At 40.8% G+C, this 6117-nt stretch overlaps 1 non-coding gene across 1 annotated transcript; it reads right to left on the minus strand.

The window, feature by feature from the left end:
* Positions 1-4508: 4508 nt before the first annotated feature.
* On the minus strand, positions 4509-4617 carry LOC136506260 (small nucleolar RNA R71). Its single transcript, XR_010771484.1, has one exon. It is a non-coding gene; the product is annotated as a small nucleolar RNA R71 (small nucleolar RNA).
* Positions 4618-6117: the final 1500 nt, after the last annotated feature.

Genomic DNA, 6117 nt, shown 5'->3' on the forward strand with positions numbered 1-6117 from the left:
TAATAACTACCGGAACTTCCGATTGTCGGAACTTCCGACTTGGGTTGGAACTTCCGCCAACGAAGAATCTTCCCGGGGGCATGACTCCTTCATCCGGACTCAGAATTGGACATTCCAAAAATGTTTTTTGAACATCTCGACGAGAAAAATGCAATGATGTTGTCCGTTTCATATTTTGATAACTTCACAAAATAGACAATTTTGGTTGTCAACATATGCCCCATGTTTTCAGGTGAATGATGCATGAACCTAAAAACACTTAATCAAACAAAACCGAATAGAGACGATACCCATCTCATCGGCTGCTTAGTGACTAAGGGCGATGTATACACCAGCCATTTTTGTTCTAAGGGCGATACATATATCAGTCATTGCTTGGAGAGCACTTATGCTTCTTGCCAAACACTTGAAAAGTACTTTTTCAAATACCTCGCGTTGATTGCTTTTGTGAGACGTTTACCTTGCAATGTCTCTAGCAGATAGGAATTACTGAATATGACTTTGATCACTATGTAAGGACCGTCCCAATTTGGTGACCACTTGCCAAACTGATTGCTTTTCGATACAATTGGAAGTATGGTTTTCCACACTAATTCTCCTACTTGGAAGGATTTGCTCTTGATTTTCTTGTTATATGCCTTGGCAACTCGAGCCTTGTCTTTCCCTATTTCCTTGAGAGCTTTTAATCTTTCATCAGTCACATCATCGATATTATCCACCATCAAGTCATAATACACAACAACAGATAAATCATTTTGTTTAGCAAGCCTGTATGCATCCAAATTCATTTTGATGGGTAACACAACCTTTTGACCATATACCAACTCAAAAGGAGTAACTTTGGTAGCACTAGGTCATGAAATGCGATGTGTCCATAGAGCTTCAGACAAAACTTCATGCCACCTTCGTGGGTTTTCTCAAATTTCTTCTTGATAAGCTTGATCAAAGTTTTATTACTAGACTCAGCGTGACCATTGGCTTGAGCATAGTATAGAGATGAATTGAGCAACCTAATTTTATATAATTAGATAAATTCCTTCACCTGTTTAGACACAAGTGATGTCTCTTGATCTATACTTAATGTTTGAGGAGTGCCGAATATATGGATAATATGCTCGGTGATGAACTCAATTACCTCCTTGTGTGTCATATTCTTCCAAGGAACTGACTTGGTCTACTTTTTAAAGTAATCCGTAGCAACCAACACAAAACGGTGTCCCTTTGAAGATGGGGGATGAATTTGGCCAATGAAGTCTAGCCCCCAACTACGAAAAGGACATGGTTTGATGATAGGATGAAGCATAGCAGCAGGCACAAGCTGAATATTTCCAAAGTTCTAGCACTCTTCGCAACCTTTTTTGTAACGAAAGCAATCGGCCGATAGTTTAGAAGGATCATAGTAGGCCAATAGAAACCAGCTCTATGCAATAACCACTTCATCTTCGGGGCCGATTGATGCGTACCACAGATACCTTCATGAGCTTCTTCCATAGCCACTCTCGCTTGATCAGATCCCAGCACTTAAGCAACAAATATTCGGTAGTTCTCCGATAGAGAACATCATTATGCAACACATACTTGAAAGCGCTCCGCCGAACACTTTTGTCAACTCTAGCACTTGGATCACATAAATATTTCAGCAAGGGAGTCTTCTAATCTTCTAAATCGGCTCCAACATCACTGGAAATCACGTCGGGCCAATTTGGGAGCTTTTCGAGTAAAGTGACCGGGCTGGCCATAGGGGTCGCCTGAGCCGACTGTGGCAGTCGGCTTAGTCGACTTGGAGGAGTTGGCCTAGCCGACTAGGGCAGTTAGCCTAGGCGACTGGGCTGCTACAGAGAAGGAATAGACTGAGCCGACTGGGTCAGTCGGCTTAGTCGACTGGTCTGTACCTGTACAGGAAAAAATTAAATTTCCACACCTCGGCTATTCTTGAATATGAAAATTACGCCCACCACGTCAGAGCCAGATGCTTGTTGATCTAACATGTTGGCATTTTGATTTTCATGCCTCAGAATATGCCAAATTCAGAATTCGGTAAAATAGTCAATAATATCAAGGCAAGCATCAAGACAAACTCTTAGTGATCCTTCTAAACATTGAAATTCACCAGCAACTTGCTGTACCACTAGCAAGGAATCACCAAAGGCTTCAACATGTTTTGCCTCCATGGAACGCAAGATGATCAACCCGAATAAGAGAGCTTCATATTCGGTTTGATTATTGGTACAATTGAAATCTAATTGGCTTGACATTCCAATTTCAGCACCATTAAGAGAAACAAGAATAATACCAACTGTTGACGGTAGTTAACAACCATTATAAACCATCAATATAATTTGTATAAGGGCATAAAATAATCACCAATATAGGTTTAGGGGTTTAAACTAATGAATTCCACAAGTTTTGGTGAATCTGTGTTTTCAGCAGGGTTTATCTAGAAAACCGTCAAGGTGGACCTAAACGTCAGAATTAATCACGCTTATCCGTGACGAAAACAACTCCAGAAGGTTCCAGAGGACACCAGAGGGCAACACATCGAAGCAGAAGGTAGGTGGCTACCAGGCCCCACCTATAGGCCGGCCGCCCCTGTGGGCCCACCTGTTACCTTATCATTTCTATGTCGGTTCTCCACAGCCTTAGGGTCTGCATCTACGCCGTTCTTTCAAGTCGATTTGATTCGAGGGCTCAGGATTGACGCTCCCCCTATATATATCAGCCCCTACCACCCCCAGGGCATCCTCCATCATTCAAGCAGTCATTTAGTTAAGAGATCAAACCCTGATTAGCCTCAGAGCTCCACGATATTCTATGGCATAGCTAGCTAGGCTAGATCTAGAGGGAGGCAAGCTTCGCTTGGATTCCTAATCTTGTTAAGAGCATGGCTTGGTATAGCCCCTTGTATCCTCTTTTGTATCTTTCATTATTCATATGTTTGCTACAACTGATTTGACATTGTTCTTAATATTATTCATGTTCCTAGTTATCGTATTCATTGTCTACTTTGATTATATGCTTAATATAGCTAGATTATCATCATGTTCAAGCATAAGTTCGTATAGCGCTTGCTCCAAAGTACAAGGAGTGAGTGGTCGACATTGTGTCACTATGGTGCTTATACGTTGTTTACCTGCGGATGCACCCTATATTCTAGGCCATGTGGTAGATCACGGATGTGACACTCCCATTGAGTCCTTTGTAGTCTGCTCCCCGAATATAGGTCAAGTAGGATCTAGTTACGAAGGAAAATCATGCTTTGTTCTTGATCATCCTCAGTAATATCCCTTATGTGTAGATATGAAGTTGATCCTAGCCATGATTATTAAGTGTAATTGCACTAATCAACATATGCTTTGACTTGTAATTAAGAATAACTTAGGAATTATTTTTCTAATATCTACTTAGTCATGCTAATACCATAGAAAGGAGTACTTTGAGTGATCAATTATCATTTATCATTTACCATTCATATTACATTTATCTCTTGACTTACCCCTGTTGTGAGTAGAGTAATGGTTATGGTTTATTTCTCCATCATATGTATAAGTTATCAATATATTCCATCTGCCAGTCCTTCCCTGTGGCAAAAATATAAATAACGAAACATGGAATACTCTCAGGTGAAATGCTACAATGGTATATTATCTGTGTGCTTGCACCTTCATATACATATTTGCATTATTTCTATTCATAATAAAATACTTAAGTACTTCTTAGCGTCATTCTAAAAAGTGACACTAGGAAGTACGAACAAGCATTTCTGGCATCATAGCTGGGGATGACAACTTATCAAAAGTGATGTTAAGAAATATCAACAAACATTAGGTGGCTACTTAAACAAGTGACAAGTTAATAAATACCAACAAGCATTTGTGGCGCTGTTGCCGGGGAAGGTAGCTAGGCAAGAAGGAATATTGATAAACTTTTACTTATTGATGTGATCGAGAAAACCATATACCCTTGCTCAAACAGGCTTACCCTTGTTCTGTCTACTTTTGTATCTGATGCAGGGTAATGTATGATCGGTTTTGACCTTCCGACAAACTACATTGAAAATCCAAAAGCACTACTCAGGAGGACTAAGGCTAAACTTAAGAAAGTTTCAGCATTAGAATCGGAAGACAACTAGACAAGGCGTAGATTAACACTAATTTTTGAAGCGATGGCTGACAAGACTCTCTGTGAATTCTCTGCTCCAACTATGGCCAACATCCGTACTAGACTGGCGGTCAACATTGGAGACAATGCTTTTGAGCTCAAGCCAGCTCTCATCAACATAGTGCAAGCTAGCCAGTTTTGTGGAAAGGCACATCTCCAACACATCTTGGAGATTTGCAGTACTTTCACCATCAAGGGAGTTACCAGAGATGCCATTTTACTTTGCCTCTTCCCATTCTCACTTTTAGTGAAGGTGAAGCAATGGTTTTACGCCAACAAAGATAGAAATACTGCATGGTAGAACTGCTCCACTACCTTCCAAGCAAAGTTCTTTCCCACAGGCAAGACCAATGCTCTGCATGGGAGAATTTCATGTTTTTAGCAGCAACATGATAAATCCATCCCTGAGGCATGGGAATGCTTCCAAGACTACATATCAGAATGTCGTTACCATGGGATGGAGGATTGGCTACTCATGCAGACTTTCTACCACGGGTTGACAAATAGCACCTATGAGAATATGGATGCCACTGCTGGAGGTGCATTTTTATCACTCACAATCGCACAAGTAACAGCTCTTATGGAGAAGATAGCCTCCAACCAAGATTGGAATGAAGAATGTCTTCAAACCCGCAAGAGAGGTGAAGGTATGCATCAACTCAAACAGATAGACATATTGTCTGCCAAGATGGACCTGCTGATGAAGAGGCTTGAAGAGTGAGCCAATGAAAAGAAAGAGGTCATGCACATTCATGATTCTCGCATGATGTGTGAAGAGTGCGGCAACACTGGACATTCAGGGAACAACTGTCCTGAAAACCCATGAGGATGTGAACTTCATCAACAACAACAACTATCGTCTTCAACAAAATCAAGGATGGAATCAGCAATAGAGGCCAAACTACCAAGGTAATAATTATAATAATTTCAATAACCAACCATCTTTGAGAGATTTAGTCTCTGGTGAAGCTAAAATTATGGAGGGCCTATCTAGAAAACTAGCTTCCAATGATAAAATCTTAGAAAATATAAACAATAGAATGGATAGCTTCTCCTCAGCTATTAAAAACCAGCATAGCTTTACTAAAATGATAGAATCACAAATAGCTCAGCTGGCGGCTGCTATTCCTTCGACCGACAAAGGTAAGATTCCGGGGCCACCGGAAGATCTCGAAACTACAAATCTTGTCGATATTCATAATGCTGCAGGATACTACATAGAACCTTCTAGTGGAGGACAGGAGGATTATTCCAAGCCCATCAAGAAAGGTGATCTAGGAAGACCTATCATCCCCATAGCTACTGGACCTCACATATTCCAAGAAGCTGTTTGTGACTTTGGATTAAGTGTCAACATCATGCCAAAGGTAATCTATGATAAGATCAATGAAGATACTTTGTTGTACACAAACATGCGTTTGTAGCTTGCAGATCAGTCACTCTGCTACCCCAAGGGAATCCTTGAAGACACCTGTGTATGAGTGGGACAATTTTACGTACCCGTAGACTTTGTGGTTTTAGAAACAGGTGGAGATGTAAGGGAACCCATTATCTTGGGCTGACCTATCCTAAGCACTGTAAAAGCCATCATCTACGCAGACAGTGCCAAGATCTGCGTCACAATAAATGATAGAAAGGAGAAATTCACTTTCAAGAATCGCATACACCACTCTCCTAGTCATCCATAGACGTCATATCTACCCGAAGATACAACAGTAAGCAAGAAGAGAAATAACCGAAGAAGGAATAATAGGGTTAGGCAGCCAAGAGAAGAATTAGTTAAGATGATCAACACACTCCGATCAGAGTACGACCACCTCCTCGCTTCACCATTCCTTACCAAGAAGGAAGATCCTAGCATACCGATGACCGAGTGTATAATTGGACAAAGAATCTTTCACAACACCTTCTACGATATTGGATCGGGTGTCAACGTAACTTCCAAGGTAACATATGACT

This window comes from Miscanthus floridulus, chromosome 14 (genome assembly GCF_019320115.1).
Source record: "Miscanthus floridulus cultivar M001 chromosome 14, ASM1932011v1, whole genome shotgun sequence".
NCBI classification, from domain to species: Eukaryota; Viridiplantae; Streptophyta; class Magnoliopsida; order Poales; family Poaceae; genus Miscanthus; species Miscanthus floridulus.